The sequence below is a fragment of the Hippopotamus amphibius genome, chromosome 3 (genome assembly GCF_030028045.1).
Source record: "Hippopotamus amphibius kiboko isolate mHipAmp2 chromosome 3, mHipAmp2.hap2, whole genome shotgun sequence".
NCBI classification, from domain to species: domain Eukaryota; kingdom Metazoa; phylum Chordata; class Mammalia; order Artiodactyla; family Hippopotamidae; genus Hippopotamus; species Hippopotamus amphibius.
In genome coordinates, this window is record NC_080188.1 from 90,424,344 (window position 1) to 90,448,912 (window position 24,569).

The following is a 24,569-nucleotide window of genomic DNA, read 5'->3' on the forward strand; positions in this document are numbered from 1 at the left end:
CTAATAAATGACAGAAATTCATAACTCACAGAAAGTCCAAGGTCAGGGTGCCAGCATGATTGTATTCTGGTGAAGGACCTGATTACAGCTGCTGACTTCTCTCTGTGTCTTGAAAGGGTAGAAGGGGCCAGAGATTCTCTTGGGCCTTTTATAAGGGCATTGACCCCATTCTTGAGGGTCCTCATGACCTAATCACCTCCCAAAGGCCTACTTTCTAATATCATTACCCTGGCATTAGACTTTCAACATATGAATTTGGGGTGGGAGGGGAAAAACTTTCAGACTATAACACCACATCTTGCAAAATTGGAGAGCCGAACAGGTGAATAATGAGAATCACAACTTACCTGAGTAGAAACCCACAAGCTGAAGCCTCTGTGAGACCCATTGCCAAGGTAGGAAAACCTGAAGTGTACTTGACAAATGGTTGAAGGCTCAGTGTGGACAAGATCAAGAGTAAAAAGTCCAGGGAGACCTAGTTAGAGGAGGCCCCACATGGTTTCTTGTTTTTTCCAGGAGTTTGACTTTTTTCTCACAGAGAGTATCAAAAAAGTTCCCTCATGCCTCCTGCAGGAGGAGAAGAAAAAGAGACATCTTGAAATATACTAGAGCATTCTGTTTTTAACAAGGTCTGCCTTCAGAAGAAACTAACTGGAGCTTAACCAGTTGGGGTTTTATCAGAGCTTAACTGACCTGGGGGAAGGAATATATTCAACTCTAGCCAATTCTAGCCTTCCATGTGGGAGAGTGAAATACCAGCCCACTTTAGCAAACCACTTTGGCCCCACTTGAAGTCCATAGTCCAGACTGAGACCTAATCATAGGACCTAATCACAGACCTAATCATAGGATGCTTCCCAGGTCCCTACACCTCACCAACATATTACTAAAGGTCTATTTACAGCAGTTTCTTTCACCCAGGACATCATGACAAGCTATCAAGAGAAAAAAAAAATTGCAAGTTATAATAAAAGGCAGGAACGTATGCAAAAAAAATAATTATATACATAGATCTTACCTACTTCACAAAAGACTAACTCAAAATAAATCATAGACCTAAATGTAGAACATAAAATTGTAAAACTTCAAGATACCAAAAGAGAAAATCTAGATTACTGGGTTTGGTGATAACATTTTAGATACAATCCCAAAGTGAGAATCCACGAAAGACAGAACTGATAAACTGGACATCAGTAAAATTAAAATTTTTTCTTCTGTGAAAGATACTGTCAAGAGAATGAACAGTCACAAACTGGGAGAAAATATTAGAAAAACAAGATATCTTATGAGGGACTGTTATCCAAAACATACAAAGAACTCTTAAAACAATAATAAAACAAACAACCAAATTTAAAAGTGTGAAAAAGACTTTAACAGACACCTCATCAAAAAAGATGTACAGATGGCAAATAGGCATATGAAAATATGTCCCACATCATATGTTATCAAGAAAATAAAAATTAAAACAATGACATATGAATACACACCTGTTAGAATGGTCATCAGCCAGAACACTGACAACACTAAATGCTGACAAAGATGTGGAGCAACAGGAACTCTCATTCATTGTTGATGGGAATGTCAAATGGTACAGACAATTTGGAAGAGTGTTAGGCAATTTTTAACAAATTAAACAAACTCTTACCATACAATGCAGCCATAGCACTGCTTGGTATTCACCCAAAGGAGTTGAAAATATGTTCACACAAAATTCTGATCAGGGATGCTTACAGCAGCTTTATTCATAATTTCCAAAGCTTGAAAGCAATCAAGATGTCCTTCAGTAGGTGAATGGATAAAAGAAACTGTTGTACACGTAGACAATGGAATATTATTTGGTGATAAAAAGAAGTGAGCATCAACCTAAAAAATGGGTCCAGTTCAACAGTTTATTTGGGATCAACAAATTGAAATTTTGGGTACACAGACTTAGGTAGAAACCTAAACTGTGTCCTGATTACAGGATAGGGGTCCAGGGTTTTATGGGGACAAGAGATGAAGAAAAGCTAAGCTGTTTTTAAGATAGGTTCATGGGTGCACGATGAGATAATTGATCAGGTGAGGCATTCATTCATAAAAGATGAGGTAAAGCTGGATTTGTACTTCATTGATTGATCAGGTGACATGGTCCCTAGGTAAAAGTTCACTTTTATCAGTCTTTTCAGCAAGTTATCCTTGTTTCTTTGGTGACTTCTTGGAAAGTATTAGTTCAAAGTCACAGAAAACAGGACATGAAGATAGTTCCTTTGGAATGGCTGTTCCACCCATGACATCTCTCAGAGTTAGTCATGAAAAAGACATGGAGGACACTTCAATACATATTGCTAAACGAAAAAAAGCAACTGAAAAAACTACATACTCTATGAGTCCTACTAAACGACATTCTAGAAAAGGCAAAACTATGCAGACAGTTAAAAAAGAAAGATAAACAGTTAAGATCCAGTTGGCAGGAGATGGGGTGAGGGAGAAATGAATTGAAGAAGCATAGAAGATTTTTAGTTTGGTGAAACTACTCTATGACATTGTAATTATGGATACATGCCATTAAAATTTTGTCAAACACATAGAATGTACAACACTGAGAGTGAACCCTAATGTAAACCATGGTCTCTGGATGATAGTTTGTACATCTAGGTACATTGGTTGTAACAAATGTACCACTCTTGTGCAGCAAGCTGACAGTATGGGATGATGCACATGTGTGGGGTTAGGGGAAAGCTCTGTATCTCCTATTCCATTTTCCTGTGAAAGTAAACTTCACTAAAATATAAAGTCTATTTAAAGAAAACTCAAGCTATGAAAACTGTTTTATTGAAAATGACAACACGGTAGTCATCAAGTTTTGAATGTGTTTATTTCATAAAACATTATTTTAAATTAGCTGTCAAAAGTGTATAATGATGTCCTAATGGATTCAGTAATCATGTGTCTTATATGTGTATGTGTTTCCTAGACTTAATATTTGTTTAATCCAATACTTGGACATTAGTCTGAGGCTTGGACAGTCTTCTATAAACACCTCTATTGCCAGGACAAGCAACCCCAAAAGTTTGGACAACCATGAGGAAACAAAGAAACACCATGCAGGCAAAGGAGCAGGAAAAAAACCCACAAGACCAAATAAATGAGGAGGAAATAGGAAAAATGCCTGAAAAAGAATTTAGAGTAATGATAGTAAAAATGATACAAAATCTCGATAACAAAATAGAGAAAGTACAAGAAACAGTTCATAAGAACTCAAAAAAACAAACAGCAATGGATAACAAAATAACTGAAATTAAAAATACTCTAGATGCTATAACCAGCAGAATGACTGAGGCAGAAGAACGAATAAGTGAGTTGGAAGACAGAATGGGGGAAATAACTGCCACAGAGCAGGAAAAAGAAAAAAGAATAAAAAGAATAGAAGACAGTCTCAGAGACCTCAGTGATAACATTAAGCACACCAACATTCGAATTATAGGCATCCCAGAAGAAGAAGAAAACAAGAAAAGGTCTGAGAAAATAATTGAAGAGGTTATAGTGGAAAACTTCCCCAACATGGGAAAGGAAATAATTAACCAAGTCCAAGAAGCACAGAGAGTCCCATACAGAATAAACCCAAGGAGAAATACACCAAGACACATATTAATCAAACTAATGACAATTAAACACAGAGAAAAAATATTAAAAGCAGCAAGAGAAAAGCAACAAACAACATATAAGGGAAAACCCATCAGGATAACAGCTGACCTTTCTACAGAAAGTCTGCAGACTAGAAGGGAATGGCAAGATATACTGAAAGTCCTGAAAGAGAGAAACCTACAGGCAAGAATAATCTACCCAGCAAGAATCTCATTCAGATTTGACAGAGAAATCAAAAGCTTTCCAGACAATCAAAAGTTAAGAGAATTCAGCACCACCAAACCAGCCTTACAACAAGTGCTAAAGGAAATTCTCTAAGGAGGAAACACAAGAAAAGGAAAACACCTACAAATACAAACCCCAAAAAATTAAGAAAATGGTAATTGGAACACACATATCAATAATCACCTTAAATGTAAATGGATGAAATGCTCCAACCAAAAGACACAGACTGGCTGAATGGATACAAAAACAAGACCCTTCTATATGCTGCCTACAAGAAACCCACTTCAGACCAAGGGATACATATAGCCTGAAAGGAAAGGGATGGAAAAAGTTATTCCATGCAAATGGAAGTCAAAAGAAAGCTGGAGTAGCAATATTCATATCAGACAAATTAGACTTGAAAGTAAAGACTATTACAAGAGACAAGGAAGGGCACTACATAATGATCAAGGGATCCATTCAAAAAGAACATATCACAATAGTAAATATCTATGCCCCCAACATAGGAGCACCTCAATACATAAGGCAAATGCTAACAGCTATAAAAGGGGACATCGACAGTAACACAATAATAGTGGGAGACTTGAACACCCCACTTACATCAATGGACAGATCATCCAAACAGAAAATAAATAAACACACACAAGCTATAAATGACACATTAGACCATCTCGACTTAATTGATATTTATAGGACATTCCATCCAAAAACGACAGACTACACTTTCTTCTCAAGTGCACACAGAACATTTTCCAGGATAGATCACATCTTGGGTCACAAATCAAACCTCAGCAAATTCAAGAAAATTGAAATCATATGAAGCATCTTCTCAGACCACAAGGCCATGAGACTAGATATCAATTACAGGAAAAAAAACTGTGAAAAATACAAACACATGGAGGCTAAACAATTCACTCTTAAACAACCAAGGAGTCACTACAGAAATCAAAGAGGAATTCAAAAAATATCTAGAAACAAATGACAATGAAAACACAACAACCCAAAACCTATGGGATGCAGCAAAAGCAGTTCTGAGAGGGAAGTTTATAGCAATACAGTCCTACCTTAAGAAACAAGAAAATGATCGAATAAACAACCTAACCTTACACCTAAAACAACTAGAGAAAGAAGAACAAAGAAACCCCAAAGTGAGCAGAAAGAAAGAAATCATAAAGATCAGAGCAGAAATAAGTGAAAAAGAAAGGAAGGAAACCATAGCAAAAATAAATAAAACTAAAAGCTGGTTCTTTGAGAAGATTAACAAAATTGATAAACCATTAGCCAGACTCATTATGAAAAAAAGGGAGAAGATGCAAATCAACAGAATTAGAAATGAAAAGGGAGAAGTAACAACGGACACCTCAGAAATACAAAAGATCATGCGAGACTACTACAAGCAACTATATGCCAATCAATTGGATAACCTGGAAGAAATGGATACATTCTTAGAAAAATACAATCCTCCAAGACTGAACCAGGAAGAAATAGAAACCATGAACAGATCAATCACAAGTACAGAAATTGAGGCAGTGATTAAAAATCTCCCAACACACAAAAGCCCAGGACCAGATGGGTTCACCGGTGAATTCTATCAAACATTTCGAGAAGAGTTAACACCTATCCTCCCAAACTCTTCCAAAATATTGCAGAAGGCGGAACACTCCCAAACTCATTCTACGAGGCCACCATCACCCTGATACCAAAACCAGGCAAAGATGTCACAAAAAAAGAAAACTACAGACCAATATCACTGATGAATATAGATGCAAAAATCCTCAACAAAATACTAGCTAACAGACTGCAACAGCACATTAAAAAAATCATACACCATGATCAAGTGGGGTTTATCCCTGGGATGCAAGGATTCCTCAATATACGTAAATCAATCAATGTGATACATCATATCAACAAAGTGAAGGATAAAAACCATATGATCAACTCAATAGATGCAGAAAAAGCTTTTGACAAAGTTCAACATCCATTTATGATAAAATCTTTCCAGAAAATGGGCATAGAAGGAAATTACTTCAACATAATAAAAGCCATATATGAGAAACCAAAAGCCAACATCATTCTCAATGGGGAAAAACTGGAAGAATTCCCTCTAAGAACAGGAACAAGACAAGGGTGCCCACTCTCACCATTATTATTCAACATAATTTTGGAAGTTTTAGCCACAGCAATCAGAGAAGAAAAAGAAATCAAAGGAATCCAAATTGGAAAAGAAGAAGTAAAATTGTCACTCTTTGCAGATGACATGATATTATATATAGAAAACCCTAAAGACTCTACCAGAAAACTGCTAGCACTCATTGATGAGTTTAGTCAAGTAGCAGGATACAAATTAATGCACAGAAATCTCTTGCATTCCTATACACTAACAACGAAAGAGCAGAAAGAGAAATGAAGGAAACTCTCCCATTCACCATTGCAACAGAAAGAATCAAATACCTAGGAATAAACCTGCCTAAGGAGGCAAAATATCTGTATGCAGAAAACTTTAAGACATTGATGAAAGAAATCAAAGACGACATAAACAGATGGAGAGACATACAATGTTCCTGGATTGGAAGAATCAACATCGTGAAAATGACTGTACTACCCAAAGCAATTTGCAGATTCAATGCAATCCCCATCAAATTACCAATGGCATTTTTCACAGAACTAGAGCAAGAAATCTTACGATTTGTATGGAAACCCAAAAGACCCCAAATAGCCAAAGCAATCTTGAGAAGGCAACATGGAGTTGGTGGAATCAGGCTTCCTGACTTCAAACTATACTACAAGGCCATAGTGATCAAGACAGTATGGTACTGGCACAAAAATAGAAAGGAATATCAATGGAATAGAATAGAGAACTCAGAAGTCAGCCCAAACACATATGGGCACCTTATCTTTGACAAAGGAGGCACAAATATACAATGCAAAAAGACAGCCTCTTCAATAAGTGGTGCTGGGAAAATTGGACAGCAACATGTAAAAGAATGAAATTAGAACACTTCCTAAAACCATACACAAAAATAAACTCCAAATGGATTAAAGACCTACATGTAAGGCCAGACACTATCAAACTCCTAGAGGAAAACATAGGCTGAACACTCTATGACATCCATCAAAGCAAGATCCTTTTTGATCCACCTCCTAGAATCATGGAAATAAAATCAAGAATAAACAAATGGGACCTCATGAAACTTAAAAGGTTTTGCACAGTGAAAGAAACCATAAACAAGACTAGAAGGCAACCCTCAGAATGGGAAAAAATAGTTGCCTATGAAACAACGGACAAAGGATTAATCTCCAAAATATACAAGTAGCTCATGAAGCTTAATACCAAAAAAGCAAATAATACAATCCACAAATGGGCAGAAAACCTAAATAGACATTTCTCCAAAGAAGACATACAGATGGCCAACAAACACATGAAAAGATGCTCAACATCACTAATCATCAGAGAAATGCAGGTCAAAGCCACAATGAGGTATCACCTCACACCAATCAGAATGGCCTTCATCACAAAATCTGGAAACAACAAATGTTGGAGAGGGTGTGGAGAAAAGGGAACTCTCCTGCACTGTTGGTGGGAATGTAAGTTGGTACAGCCACTATGGAAAACAATTTGGAGGTTCCTTAAAAAACTACAAAGAGAACTACCATATGATCCAGTAATCCCACTGCTGGGCATATACCCAAAGAAAACCATAATCCCAAAAGAAACTTGTACCATAATGTTTATTGCAGCACTATTTACAATAGCCAGGACATGGAAGCAACCGAAATGCCCATCAACAAATGAATGGATACAGAAGATGTGGCATATATATACAATGGAATATTACTCAGCTATAAAAAGGGATGAGATGGAGCTATATGTAATGAGGTGCATAGAACTACAGTGTGTCATACAGAGTGAAGTAGTCAGAAAGAGAAAGATAAATATTGTATGCTAACTCACATATACGGAATCTAAAAATGATACTGATGAACTCAGTGAGAAGAACAAGGATGCAGATACAGAGAATGGACTGGAGAACTCGAAGTTTGGGAGGGGACGGGGGGTGAAGGGGAAGCTGAGACGAAGCGAGAGAGTAGCACAGACATATATATACTACCAACTGTAAAATAGATAGTCAGTGGGAAGTTGTTGTATAACAAAGGGAGTCCAACTCGAGGATGGAAGATGCCTTAGAGGACTGGGGTGGGGAGTGTGGGGGGGACTCGGGGGGGGGAATCAAGGAAGGGAGGGAATACGGGGATATGTGTATAAAAACAGTTGATTGAACTTGGTGTACCCCCAAAAAATAATAAATAAATAAATAAAATTAAAAAAATGTATAATGATGGTAATTACCTTCTAATAAACAGAGGGTATTAGGGTTTCTTCCCAACAATCTTTTATGCTGTCAACAGTTTAATTTAATCTTTGTAAAACAAAACACAAAATCTGATAAAATACACCCTTATATTTAATGTGCTTTTATCAAGACTCCCAAAATAATTTCCATTATCATGTGAGAAACTTTGTTCTTTACCCCATGTATTCCTCAAAAGTTTTCCACTGTAATACATAATACATTGAAACAGGGGAAAACAAAAAATCATAAGAGATTTTCAATTTGTTTTCTTTTGATACCCAGGCACCAAGTATAAAACTACTACCCAAATATTACAAGCACAATTTGTTAATGGACTAAGAATTAAGGTTTGTTAGTTGCAGCATGTACAGACTTGGAAAATATTGAAAAGAGAATGCATATAAAAAGCCTAATAACAAATGGTAAAGAAAAGTTAATCATAAAAAAGGAATAATTTATAATTAAGAAAAAGTAATCTGAGTTGTTGATGTTAAAGTACATCAACAATCCCTAAAAATATGTTTAATTGTAAAGTATTTTACTACTTTAATTTGATTCTGATGATCATAGATATTTTATTTATACTTATGAACACAATTTTACCTATTAGTGAAATAGAAAGCAAAAAACAAAAACCCTAAAAAATGTGTATTTGTGAAAGCAATGATTTTTATTGTCAAATGTGGTATAAAATTGGCACAAAATTATACATATTGGACTTCCTCCCCTTTCTTTCTCTAATCTCTCTCTCCATATATAATGTTTATATATATACACACAATGTTTATATATACAATGTTCACATTATATACTTGAAGAATAAAAATGAGATACCCTAAAATCTCTCTATACTAACTCAAGTTTAACATATGTAATATAAAAACAAAATACAATTTATAATATTTGAATAGGAAACCTATCATTTATCTCTATAGTTTGCAAATTTGAGTAAAAAATTTTACTAAGTCCACAAAATTTAGTGACAGAGTGTACAATATTATCTGAAGTCTGGTTTTATTTATCAGTAATCTTCCTGTCTCTTATGCAAATCTCACTTCTGAACAATCTTTTTTACAATTATCTTCCATTATTTTTAACTTTACCCTCCAGAACATAGAAGACAACCTGCAGCTGCTGTCTCTTTTTGTAAACAGCATTTTATTGGTACAAAAACTCACCCCTTTGTTTATGTATTATCTATGTCTGCTTTCCTAGGATAAGAGCAGAGCTGGTAGTTACAAGAGAGACTGTATGGCCCAAAGGCAGAGTATATTTACTATCTGGCCCTTTTCAGAAAGAGCTTGTCAAACTTTGCTCTATGAGATGTAAAAATTTCTAGTGAACAGTTTAGATGACTAAAGGATGTCACCAAGAGCTAAATAGCCTTTTATCTTGAAATTGTATAATTATTTTTTAACAATTCAAGATATTATACTGGAAATGATGGGGGGAGGTCATCTAGTAATTTAATAGATAATATGTAAAAATAATTTATGTTAAGGGTCAGATAAATTCAGTGTCATAGAAAAGTTATGGTCTGCCTGATCCCACCACCAAGTGGCAGAGCCAAGACTGGAAATAAAATCTGCAACTCTGAGCGTATTCGCCTTCCCTATCACCAGCCAAACTGGAGGCCAAAAAAACACCACAAACAAACAAACAAAAAAAACAAAAAGTGCAATTTTCGAGATACATAACAATTCAAAATGAGTAATACAGAGGAATGCATTTTATAAATTGTAAAAGATTAAGAATGCTCCTTATTATTATTATCTTTGCTAATAAGTATCTTAGTCATTTTCTTGCCATCAATTATTATCTTAGACAGTAGTTTTGCTTAAACACTTAATGGGTAACTGTTCATTGGATAAATTTGTTGAAGAAATGTAATTTTTCTTCACTTTTTTTCTTTCCGTTACTGCATTATCCTTAGAAGTGAACATTAGTTACATTTTTCCAAGGCATTTAACAAAAAATTCATTTTTAAAAGTTTACTAAACGTGCAGCATGCATGTAGCTTTTATTCACAATGATTCCAAAACATCCACAAAATTGACTTAGACATAATAAGTAAATTGCATGCTATTAACCATATCGACATTTTAAATTACTTTTGTGTGTGTAGAAACTACTTGCTTTTTAAAACTAGGTTAAAGTTGAGAAAAGATAAATAGATGACAAAGAAGAGAGACAAATTATTTTGTGAAAAATTGAGAGTATATTTAATTTATGAGTTGCATTTAATTTTAGATCAAGTACGCAAAGATATCAAATCAGAAGATTTCATTATATGCTGTCCAAGGTCTCACTCAGCTCTTGTGCCTTATGGTTATACTAATAGAAATTCAGATCTCACTAATCTTAAATGAAAAGCCTTCAATGTTTCACTGTTGAGTATGGTGTTGTTTTTATTGTGTTGAGGTTATTTCCTTCGTTTTCTAGTTTGCTTAGAGTGTTTATTATGAAAGCGTATTGAATTTTGTCAAATACTTTTTCTGCATCTATTGAGATGATCATGTGGGTTTTTTTCCCTTCATTCTGTTAATGTAGTGTATCATATTAATTGATTTTCACATGTTGAAACATTCTTTTTTTTTTAAATTTATTTATTGGCTATGTTGGGTCTTTGTTGCTGTGCACGGGCTTTCTCTAGTTGTGGAGAGCAGGGACTATTCATTGTGGTGCGTAGGCTTCTCATTGCTGTCGCTTCTCTTGTCATGGAGCACAGGCTACAGGTACATGGGCTTTAGTAGTTGCAGCACATGGGCTCAGTAGTTGTGGCTCGTGGGCTCTAGAGCACAGGCTCAGTAGTTGTGACACACGGGCTTAGCTGGTCTAAGGCTTGTGGGATCTTCCCAGATGACAGATTGAACCCTGTGGCCCCTCCATTGGTAGGCAGATTCTTAACCACTGTGCCACCAGGGAAGTCCTCTTGAAACTTTCTTGAGTCTCACAGATAAATTCCATTTGGTCAAGGTGTATGATCCTTTTAATGTGCTGCTGAGCAGTTTGCTGGTATTTTGTTGAGGATCTTTGCATCTATGCTCATCAGGAATATGGGCCTGTGGTTTTCTTTTTTCATAGCATCTTCATCCAGCTTTGGTATCAGGTTAATGCTGTTCTCATAAAATCAGTTTGGAAATGTTCCCTGCTCTTTAATTTTTTGGAAGAGATTGAGAAGGATTATTGTGAATCCCTCTTTAACTGTTTCATAGAATTCACCAGTGAAGCCCGGGTTTTTCAGGATACCCACTCTTGCTATATCTATTCATAATACTATTGGGATTCCTAGACAGCAGTTATACAAGAAAAATAAATGAAATGTATATAAATCAGAAAAGAATTAAAATTATCATTATTTGCAGATGACATGATCTTATATGTTTTTAGAAAACCCTAAAAACTCCACAAAAAAAAATTATTAGAAACAATAAATGAACTCAGTAAAGTTATAGAATACAAAATCAGTTGCATTTCTATGCACTAACAACAGACTATTCAAAAAGAAAATTAAGAAAATAATTCCATTTAAACAACATCAAAAAGAATAAAATCACTAGGAATACAATTAATTAAGGAAGTAAAAGTTATACAATGAAAAGTACAAAACACTGATGAATGAAATTAAAGAAACACAAAAATGGAAAGAAATTCCATATACATGGATTGGAAAACTTAATATTGTGAAAAGTTTATACTACAAAAAGCAATAAGGATCAATGCAATGCCTGTCAAAATTCCAATGGTATTTTTTACAGAAATAGAAAATACAATCCTCAAATTTAAAAGAATCACAAAGAACTCTGAACAGCTAAAGCAATCCTAAGAAAGAAGAACAAAGCTGGTGACATCACACATCATGATTAAAAGACATTGTAAAGCTACAGTAATTAAAGCAGTATAGTACTGGCATAAAAACAGACATACAAACCAATGGAACAGAAGACAGTCCCAAAGTGAACTCACAATTATATGGTCAATTGATCATCAACAAGGGTATCAAGAATATACAATGGGGAAAGGATAGTGTCTTCAATAAATGATGTTGGGAAAACTGGATATCCACAGGCAAAAGAATGAAATTTGAAAAACTAAGCCAAAATAAATTAAAGACAAACATAAGACTCAAAACCATAAAACTCTTAGAAGAAAATATGGGAGAGGCTCTTCATGACATTGTTCTTGGCAATGACTGCTTGGATCTGATACAAAAAGCATAAACAACTAAAGCAAAAATGGACAAGTGGAAGCCGATCAAACTAAAAAGCTTCTACACAGCAATGGAAACAACTAGAATAGAAAAGCAACCTACAGAATGGGAGAAAATTTGTATAAACTATGTATCTGACAAGGTGTTAATATCCAAAATATATAAAGAAGCCATTCAGTGCAATAACCAAAAAGCAAATAACTAGATTAAAAAATGGACAAAGAAACTGAACAGACATTTCTTCAAAAAAGACAAACAAATGACCAACATACAGGAAAAGATCCTCAACATAACTCATCACTGGGGAAAAGCAAATCAAAAATACTAGGAAATATCTCATACATTTTAGACTGGCTATTATTGAAAAAACAAAATACAAGTGTTGGCGAGGACGTAGAGAAATTAGAAGCTTTTTTGCACTGTTGATTGTAATGAAAATCCTGGCAGCAGCTATGGAAAACAATATGCAGTTTCCTAAAAAAATATGAAAATAGAACTACAGTAAGATCCAGCCATACTAATTCCAGATATTTATCCAAAAGAATTGAAATTAGGGTCTTTGAGGTACTTGCACACCCACATTCATGGCAGCATTATTTACAATAGCCAAGATGTAGAAATAATCTAAATGTCCAGTGATAGATGAATAGATAAAGAAAATGTGCTATATACATGCAATGGAACAGCCTTAGAAAACAAGTAAATCCTGCCCTATGTGACATTTATTAACCCTGAGGATATTATACTAAGTGAAATAAACCAGTCAAAGAAGAACAAATGCTTCATGACCCACTTATATGAAGTTTCGAAAACAGTCAGACACATAGAAGCAGAGAGCAGAATGATGGTTGTCACATTGGAGGAAGAAGAAATAGGATTTGCTATTTTCAATGGGTATAAAGTTTCACTTATATAACATGATTAAATTCTAGAGACCTGCTGTAAAACATTGTGCCTCTAGTTAACAACACTGTATTACATACTGAAAAATGTAAGAGGGTATATCTTATGTGTAGTGTTCTTACCACATTAAAAATAATAAAAATTAAAAAATAAAAGATCTACTGATTTGACTTAAGGTAAAGACATGCAAGAAAATATAAATACATATTAAAATTGGATTTATCGATATTATGATTTAAAATTTGTTCCCAAAGCCAAATTTCTTGAATATATTCCATTGTATTTGATTGATACAACCTACTTTTCAATAAGTATATCTGATTTATGTTAATATTTTCTACTGCATTTTTCAAAATATAGAGAGATTTTACACTCAGCTAAGTTCAAATAAAGTAAAACAATATCTGAAACAGGATATAGAGACTGTCATACAGAGTGAAGGAAGTTAGAATGAAAAAAACAGATGTATATTAATGCATATATGTGGAATCTAGAGAAATGATATAGATGAACTTATTTGCAAAGCAGAAATAGAGACACAGAAGTGAAAAACAAACATATGGACACCAAGGGGGAAACGGGGTGGTGGGATGGATTAAGAGATTGGGATTGACATATATACATTACTTACACTACTGTGTATAAAATAGATAACTAATGAGAACCGACTGTATAGCACAGGGAACTCTACTCAGTGCTCTGTGGTGACCTAAATGGGAAGGAAATCCAAGGACAAGGGTATATATGTATATGTGTGGCTGATTCACTTTGTTCTACAGCAGAAACTAATACAACATTGTAAAGTAACTGTACTCCAATTTTAAAAAATGAATTAATATTTTGAAACTGTTGAAAGGTTTTGGCTAATTCAATGCCAAAAAGGTATTGTCAACATTCAATTCTGATATTAAACCTCAAAGGTAAATTTTCTGTGAATATTAGCCACACTCAAATTGATAAAATGAAGAGTGGAACAGTGATAAAGGTCAAGGAAAGAGATAAAGGAAAGTGTATTGAGAATCACTCCCATCACTGGTATACATGGTTGATGTTCTTGTCATAAGCACTGAGAGTGGTTCACATGTCTTTACTTCTTGTACGAAATGCCACTCAAAACACATTATTAGGTCCATCCCTTTGGCAAAGTGAGCTAGTGATTAAGGAGGTGGGATATTGAACAGTTCTTTTCAGGGAATGATAAAGTAGCTTTGGAAGTTGTTTTCTCTTTGTTTTCTAGTGTTAGCATTTTATTATGTTATATAGGACACCTTTTATCAGGGTTGATCCTACTTGGAAACTATTTTTATATACATTGATGATATAAAATAACCATTTAAGTACAAGTCTATTTTCCAAAGTCACAGTATATTCTTATGAAGCAGATCATTAGTTAACACATCATTAGGTTAGCTGGAAATTTATGACTTGATTTTTTTTTCTTTGTTTAATGGCTTTTTTATAGACATTTGTGTTGTAAATTGTCTTAACCTTCAGTTTGCTGCTGATCTTTGTTAGAAATCATTATTGTGTCTCTGCCCTGGGGCTTTATTACCCATTATCAACTTAACTGACACCCACTTTAGAAATCTCTCACTCCCTGTTCATATTATGCGGTCTCATCTATCCTTCTTAGTGCTTAAAGTAAGCCTATGTCCTGTCATTAATTCTATGTAAAGTAGAATCTTAGGAAGCATCATTAAGTAATTCTGGTCACTAGCAAACGAATAAGGCTCTGAATTTACAGTGTAAGAGTTGTGAGATGATTTATTAGAAAAAAAGTTTATGTAATTCTGAAACTCAAACTTTTGGATTGTCAACTTAAAAAAAATGCACAGCATGAGTTGCTAGTTAAGTTTTATTTGGGACAAAATGAGGACTGCAACCCAGGAGACAGCACCTCAGATAGCTCTGAGAAACTGCTCCAAAGATGTAGGGGGGAAGGTCAGTATATATGTGATTTTGGTGAAGGGGGATTTCATGCAATCAAGCACATATTTTTTTTTTTTTTTTTTTATGGAAGGTTTCTGCTAGTCTTGTGAAGGTTACTGCTAGTCACCAGGAGCAGATGTCACCATGAAGGATTTTAGCATTTTTCTAGATATGAGGAGATGTAAGAATTGGGTTCATAAAATTGGCTCCTGAAAATTATCTATCTAAAGACCTGTTCTCCTGGTTTCTCCTAGAGTACAGAGTGCCTTATATCAGCTCTCCACATTGAACATCTTTCAGAAGTGTTGAGAATCAGCAGCGGCAGCAGCACATGATGTAATCTTTGTAGAGGTAGATGGCAAGTGCCAATGGCAAGTGCCAATTGTAGTTGACAGGATTATACCCTGCCTGTTGTCTGTGATAATGGTAAATATTGTTAGTGTTACCTAAGGCTATAGTGGCCCAGGAGGTATATTCTATGGTTTTCAAGGGCTCTAATTTATTCCAACCAGACAGCCAATGATCTTATCGAGATGGTGTAGAGAAGATGAGAGATAATTTAAAGGTGAGTTCATTACCTAATAACTGAAACTCAGGTTTTAAATGAATACAAAAACTCTTATATTTTTCAAATCAGTTGTTCTTAAATATGAATGTGTCAGAATAACTTGGAGAACACAAAAAAGACAAAAGATGAAGCTTACCTTGAGAATCATGGATGGTGGAGATTCAAAAAACTATACTCTTTAAAAACCTAACAGCATGTGCAATTTAAAGTGCAACTTACTGCTTTTCATATAAAGAGTGTTCACAGAAGATATAACATTTTATTTTAAAACTAAATATATTTTATTTTAATACAGAAAATATAACATTTTATTTTAATATAACATTTTATTTTATTTGGTATGTGTTTTTGACTTATGTTCTTACTATAACAGACAAAGAATTATCTCTAATGTCAATTGGAGATTGTGAATAAGTGCAAAAAGTCCCAGAAAATTTGAAACATATTTCCATAACTCATTAAATGTATAACTTAAAATACAACATTAAATATCCAGAATTCCCTATTATAATATGTATGGGAATGTAAAAGTTCATGGGCAAAATTTTTTAAATTTCTACCTATATTATAAAATTAGATCTTGACTATCAAAAAGGACATATTAATATTAGATCTAATCTTTTTTTCTGGGAACTTCACCTAGAATTATACTAGTATATTTTAAATTATTTATGTAAAGGGCTATTTGTTGAAGCATTTTTTTATAATGAAAAAGACTCTCCATATTTCATCAATAAAAAACCAGTTATATAATTTAAATTACAATAAAATATTCTGTAACTAATTAAAAAATGAGGAAATTATGTACTATGGAAAAACCCCCAAATATATTGGATACCAAAAAAGCGAGGGATAAATTAGTGTGTATAATATGATACCTTTTGTGTAAGAAAATGGAAAAAAATATATTATACAATACATTATATACAAAATGAAATATGTATATAATTACATAGGGATATATAGATAATGTTCATTCCTTTGTAGTTAGGAAGGCAAACCTCTGTCTTGACTTTTTAATATTGTATAAAATACAATCTTAGAAAGTTCATTAGCTCTGGCATATTAGTTTTTGCTTGCATTATATGGAAAACTTCAGATGGGTACATAGAAAAGTAATTAGCTCTGTCTTCAAATTTATTAGTTTTCTACTAGAATTAGTTAAATACACATAACTAATTTAAAAGTACAGGCATACTGATGAAAAGCTGTAGAGATACTAGAGGTTTCTTGGTCCATTCATTCATCTATTCCTTGATTTATTCAACAAGTATTTGTTAAGTTACACTAATAGCAAGGTAACTTGCTACATATTGGGTATTCGGCAGTGAGCTTGATGGTTGAAGTATCTTCCTTAAAGCAACATAACTTGTACGATGACAAGAGAGATTGAACACATAAAGTAGCAGATACAGAAGATACTTACAAACTGTGCTAACTACAAGAAAGAAAATAAACAACAAGAATGGAGTTGGGGAGTTATTCTCTAGGTAAGATGTTAAAAGAAGACCTCATTAAGAAGTAATAATGTGAGCTGTGTCAAAACGCAATCTGAACATTTCCATTCAGAGAGAAGAGGAAGAGGAACATTCCTAAAGAAGAAATAGCTGTGCATGTTCGAAAACAGAAAGGAAAGTGGTGTAACTGAGTGTGGAATGATGGTATTGGAAGGAGTGGCTGAGTTACTCAGGCCTCTGACCACAAAAGGCATTGCAGACCAAGGTAAGGGGGCTGATTTTCTCTCATCTGTAATAGGAAGATGTAGAGGGTTTTAATCAAGGGAATAATGTGATATGATTTATGCTTTTAAAATACAGTTTCTCTGCTTTTGGAGAATGGCTTAGAGAAAGACAGAATTTAGAAGCCTATTGCAAATAATAACAAAGATATTAGCTTTAACTAAAATAGTAGGACATGAAGAGAAGTAAACAAATTTGAAATATATTTTAGAGCTAAAGTCAACATGTCTCCTTGATTGTGTGTGGGCAGTAGTGGGAGGGGCTAATGCCATATTAAAGACTAAGAAAGAAACAAGTTTGTAGAGAGGGGAAAGTAAGAGTCATAGACCTAAGTTGAAATGGCTATTGACATACAAGTGGGGATATAAAACACAGAGTTGGCTATAAAGATCTGGAGTCCAGAGAAGGAGTCAGATCTCCAGATATAATTCAATTAGAAATCACCAGGTAGTCACAGTTTTCTGTCATTGAAACCAATGAGATCACCCTGAGAGAGAGAGTACAAAGTAGAGAGAAGAAGGCCCAGGTCTGAGACATTTGATGTAACATAGGACAGGAGGACCCAACAAATGACACTTAGAAAGTAGGACCAGAATGATTGGAGGAAAACAAGGAGAGTCTGTTGTCATGAAAACCAAGACCTAAGAGTTTCACAAAGGAATCAGTAAGCTTCTGGATTTGTCACAACTGAGAAAGCAAATTAAAACCTACATGTATCCTGTAAATATAGCAATTTGGAAGTTCCCATTGTTGACTGGGAGGACAACATTTGTTTGGTTGTGATGAGGAATGAGTGAGAGGTGAGAAATGAAGAGAATTCTAAAGAATCTTGGTTTCAAAGTAAATAGATCAGTCAAAAAGCATTACAGCTGAAGGGTTGCAAAATGAAGGGAGTTTGTTTTTATTTTGCGATGTGAGCTGCAGACTTATGCTTCTCTTCCTCAATGTAGGAATAATCCAAGAGAAAGGGAGGCTTTTCTAATGCAGTAGAGAGAGAATATGCAGAACTAAAGTTGAGGAAAAACTGAGAGCAGATGGGAACCAGAGTACACATTTATATCGCCTGTCCAGTGTTTGTAATGGCACTGATAAGGGTGTAAGAATATTTTTTATACATTTTAGGCCATTTTATAGAAGACGATTGACCATGATATTTTATATAAAGTAGGAAAATATTTCAGATTTGCATTGTATGAGGAAAAGACTGCTGTAACTTACAAAGTGGGTCTAATTTTGCCTACTTAAGAAAGAGAGGGAAAGAAATTGGTAAATCTGACAGAGACTCAACTATCTGATCACTCCTCATTTCCTTGATGTCCCCCTTTTATTGGTAATTCCCCAACATGACACCTCTGATGGAGAACACAGATGCCAACCCAGCAGCAACACTGACAGTAATTTGGGTCAAGCCTGTGGTCAGAGAGAGTCAAGAAGGAGTGATTCTTCACTGAACTCAGCTTCAAAGTTTCCTAGGAGATTATAAAAATAAAATTACTAGCCCCAATCCAGAACTATTGACCCTAGAATGCTGGAGACAGATGTGCAGGAAAAGGACATGCACAATTCTTCTCTTGGTCCTGGTCTGCAGATCAGTGTCCAACAAACACTGTTGAGAGAACCTTAGTTCCTTAGTCCATTCAGGCTATAACAAAATACCATAATCTGGGTGGCTTAATAACAACAAAACTTCATGTCTCACTGTTGTGGAGGCTGGAAGGTCCAAGATCAAGATGTTAACAGATTCAGTGTCTGATGAGAGCCTACTTTCTGGTTTACAGATGGTTCCTTCAAGCTGGAACCTCACATGGTAGAATAAGTGAGGGATCTCTCCAGGGTCACTTTTATAAAGGTGCTAATCCCATTCAGGAGGGCATAGCCTTCATGACCTCATCACCTCCCAAAGGCCCCACCTCCTAATCCCATTACACTGGGGATTAGGATTTCAACATATGAATTTTGAGGGGATGTAAACATTTAGTCCATAGCACTTAGACAAATATAAAGAGGGAGGATAATCTACATTAACAAACTTTAGTAATAAATAACCATGTGGAAGAGATGCTGGGGAGTCCTGAACACAGGACATGAGCACACAGTGAAATCTGTATCCAGTCCACTGACAGCCTAGCTACCCCCCAGAGAAAATTTGCCCCATCAGGCATAAATGAGAAACATGTTTTACTGAAGATTATGGACAGCAAGTGAAGGTGATGGCATTTACCACACGATACTTACCATTAAATTAGTTCCATGTGTTCCTTAACTTCTCTTCTCAATTATTATCTGGGCTGAGAATTTATTCCTGAATATGGCCTTTCAACTCCCAGGTTCCCGTCTATTTCATTTTGGCCTTTATTTGTGTCTCTTTTGTATGCAGAGAAATTTAACTCCATCTGAATTATACAGTCTTAGTATTCCCATAGGTGTCTTTTATTATTGCATTTACATTTTTGAAGTCTCAAAAAATGGAATTTATAAATATCCTCTGTACGTTCATGGAGAGTGGCAGAGAATTATAAACACTTATTGTCATTTTTTTTTTTTTTTTTGGTATGGAAACAATATATTCATTGATATCTTAAGTGTACTGTGTAATAGAAAAAGTTAACTATAGTTTTTAAAATGAGAAGTTTAGCCAAGAACAATGCAAAGGGCAAGCTGGCCTCATGGACGCTGGTGCAAAGTCAGAGCAGCTCAGCTGGTGTTTACACTCTGCCAAGCAGCCTTTTAACTTCAAGGCCAATTTCCAGGACAACCCTTTCTAGTTCTTATGTAACAGACAGATGCTGGGCAATGTGACTAAGGCACCTGAAATGTTGGTAATTGGACCCTAAGGTCATATAGAAAAAAGATGAGTAATACTGTTTTCTAGCACAGGATTGCCAATTAAGGAGTAAAAGGCAGGACTTTGGTGAGCCCAAAGTGAAGCTCAGAAGTTGATGAGATGAAGATGTCTTTAGAAATTGGTTTTAAGGTACATTTATCAATTTAAATTAGGAACTAGGCTTTGAGAAGACCATCACTGGCATTTTGACTAATTGAAGGCAGATGCTCAATTAGAGAAAGACAGAGCAATTTTAGAACTAACTTTTAAAGTAGGGAGAAGTTAAATATTTCTCTGTTCACCATGTGATATTGTTAGAGAGTGAATACTTCTGGCAGTATTTCCACATAATTTATGATAATAAATATAAGTATAAAAAATTAAGCATATACTTGAGCACAGGGTACTAATTTTAAACATTCTTCTGAATTAACATCTCTCAAAATCCTTACTTATAAATGCAGGATAAACCCTATACCTGTATACAGGCTCTTAGCAGAATTTTCAGGGACCTTTGAATAAAAAGAAAACTTTTTTATAGTTTTTTAGCCTTGAGTTCAAGAAAGTATTTAGACCAGGCTGTGTTAGCCTTTAAATAAGAGAAAGAGAACTGAGGATTGTGTTTATGACTGAGTTTATTGTGCTCTTTCCCAGGGTTGTGTTATATGTGTTATACAGCCTTGAGATTATTGATGAAGTAGACTGGCTCAGATAAAATGTTGCTAGCATCCAGACAAGCCTATATGTTGTATTATTCCAGCCTTGGAGTTTGGAGGGAGAAATTCTTATCCAGAAGTTCTAATAAGAAATCTCAGCAGGGATATTGATGACCATCTCAGATTCATATAATTTTCTTAGTAAGAGTATACAAAACATCCAACATTATTTTACCAAAATTTCAGTTTGCTAATAAAAATAACAATGAAAAGAAAGACAGGAAGCAATCACCAAAGTGTTAGCTTGATGGAAATGTTTAGAAATCATATTGTTAGCTCTTAGAATTTTGGTTAAATAATAGAGAATATATATTCCATTATAATTATCCTCTAAAGCATTCCAAACATAAATTTTATTCTTTCCAAAATTAGAAAAGCAAGAACACAATTTGTAATGTTTTCTATATCTGGTTTATTCCCTCATAATATGTCTATATTTAGGGCTAAAAATGTTTTCCCATCTTACTAAATCCATGGTAGATGTTAACATACTGGTTTTTTACAAACTTTATGAGATATGATCTTAAATAGATCTTTTGAAAAAGCTCTTTTATTTTAAAGGATATATAAGAGATAGTTAACCAGCCAATCTTTTTTATTTCTTAGAAGTATAGTGAATTTAATGAGTGTGTTCATAAAATGTTTGCTACTCACTGTTTCCTACATTATCTAGAATGCAAGTTTTAACATCATGTGTCTTAAATGTTGTAATAATATTATATTGTGAATCCACATTCTGACATTTTAATGAGGTGAGAGAGAGATTAAATAACTGCAAAAAATGAAAATAAAATGTCAAAGTGTGATAAAGGCCAGAAAGGAAGAGTTTAATGTAATTTGTATAGGTAAAACAGGAACCCTGTCCTGACCTTGGTGGACAGGGAAAATGAACAGGACTTCACTAGGCAGGAGCATAAAAAATATTTCCTGGCAAAGGGAACAGCAGTGTAAAGGCTCTGAGGCCGATCAGAAGTTCCCTGGTGACTGGCATGTAGAAAACACAAGGCAGAGAGTGGTGTAAAGTGAGAATGGGAGGGCAAAGACCAGACCATCCAAGGCCTGTGGTTCAGGACAAGTACTTTGAAGTTTATCTTATCAGTGGTGGGAAGAGCTTAAGGATTTCAAGGACTTGAAGGGAGGCAGGGAAATTCAGCAGAAAATTAAATACAGGGATTTTTATTTATAAATGATTTTTCTCACTGCAGTGGAATGGAAGAATGCAGAGTGGAGACCAGATCAATCAGTAGGGCTATTACAGGGGTCAAATATAAAGGAGTGCAATGTATCACCATACTGTTGAGAGTTACCTGCCAAAAATATAACAAAGGATGGAAGAAGTAGGCTTTATGCCTCAAACTTCCCACTTCCCATAATGCCTTTTAACCTCTTTTCATTATGATCTGTTTCGAATTTTTGTTTTGTTACACTAAATTCAAGCTGTCATCAAGTTTGTATCTCAAAATGATTATCTAATGCATATATTTTGTGCTGGTATTGTATCAGTGTTTACGTGATACTCCTGGGACTAAATATCTCTGGTTTTGTAAACTAAGTTGAATTGAAATTCTGGATTCTAATTCAATACTGAAGTTCCCCAGTTTGGATCAAAGGTAAACTTTAGACTTCACAGATTTTTTTCCCCAAAATATGAATTACCCCTAATTATAATGTCATTAAAATCTCCTTTCTCTAACCTGCCCTACTCTTAATTGCAAAGTTATTAACGTAGTTGTTCAGTTAAAATTTTTATTCCTCTCAGGACAGTAAGATTTAAAAAACCCCACTTTCTAAGGCAAATTATTTTTCAAAATTGGCCTTAAATCAGCAGTCCCCAATCTTTTTGGCACCAGGGACCATTTTCATGGAAGACAGTTTTTCCACAGATTTGGGGGGGGGTGGAATAGTTCCAGCAGATTTGGGGAGCGATGGGGAGCAGCAGATGAAGCCTCACTTGCTTGCCCACCATTCCCCTCCTGCTGTGTGGCCCGTTCCTAACAGGCTGCAGACTGGTGCCAGGGGGTTGGGGACCTGCCTTAAACCTTATCAATGCTAAGCAACACACATAGAGTTAATTGGCTTAATTAATTGGAAGCATCACGCCTTATATCTTTACACCAGATGTCAGGAATCTTTCAGCCCTATCTTCCCTGTGGAATTCTTAAGTAACTAGAGTTTGAGATCTACAATATTTATTGAAACTTTTTATAGTTTTTGTTTTTCTCTTTTCCAGAGAGAAGGAATCATTGTAACACATACATGAATATCTCATTCTGGCTTTTGCTATTCCTCATCCTTAACGATGAAAAAGCTTATCAAACACTGGTTCATACTCCATGTGTTAAAATACAAAGAAGCAGCTGGATAGCAAAAGCTAAAAATGTATGCTCTGTTTTTTTGGTTTTCTCCTATGTTCCCTAGTCTGTCTCCTGCCACAGTGACAATGCCTCATCACCTAAAAAAAAAAAAAGTATTAATTCCTCTAACCACCTGATGAACAGATTGCCTCAAAGGTGGCCTGGCGATTCAACACTCACTATAGAAATTTGCATGATAAGTTGTGACACAGGCTGGAATTAAAAACAAGTATTCCTTCAGGTAAAAATCTACTTAAAATGTAGCAGAATTCAATTTTGAATTGTCCCAGTACAAGAAGTAGTGTGACTGCAAACAAGAAAACACTAGGTCTTCAAGGAAATCCCTACTGAGAGAATGTGAAAACTCAAGAGTTGTGGAGACAAGATTCTAACTGAAATTAATTCTTGTTTCCCCAAACTTTAGCATTTCTCCAAATGTTAAGCAAGTGATTAAAATATTCATACAAGTTTTTTAAAAGTCTACCTTTAGGATATCCAGCTAAGTGATTTTTAGTCACACATGTTTTCTCCTTGGATAGTCTTAGGACACCACAGGCTTCCCCAAATGAAATTGATCCACTTTTTCCTATTACCACTTAATCTTCTGGAATTCTCTGCTGCTCTCCTGACCAGTGAGGCTTAAACACATGAAATAACCATCTTATCTGCAAGAACATATTTTTCTAGGCACATTTGCAGTACCATCAGCTAGCAGTTTCCCTTTCTATAACCCTAGACTACACATTACAAGAATACCACCTCCATGGGGAGTTCAGCTCACCTACCTATTTTCCTTAAGTCCAACCTCAGCCATTCTCAGGGATTCCCTCTTATCATGAAGGCACTGGCACATGAATGGGGCAGAGGGGAAAGTAGTAGAACCACTCCACTCCCTGCTTGCCCCACTACGTTCCAATCCAGAATCTCTCCATGCCTCCTCTTGACTTCACACTGATTGCCCTGAGTTCCTACCAAGCATTCCACTATTTCATCTCCTGGTAAACTCAACTCCCCTTTGCTACCAGCAAGTCACATGATCAAGAATCACACTGCAGAATATCTTACCCAATTCCATGAGTGATGCTCCTGGTACCTAGATTTTTCTCCTCCAAAATGGCATAATAA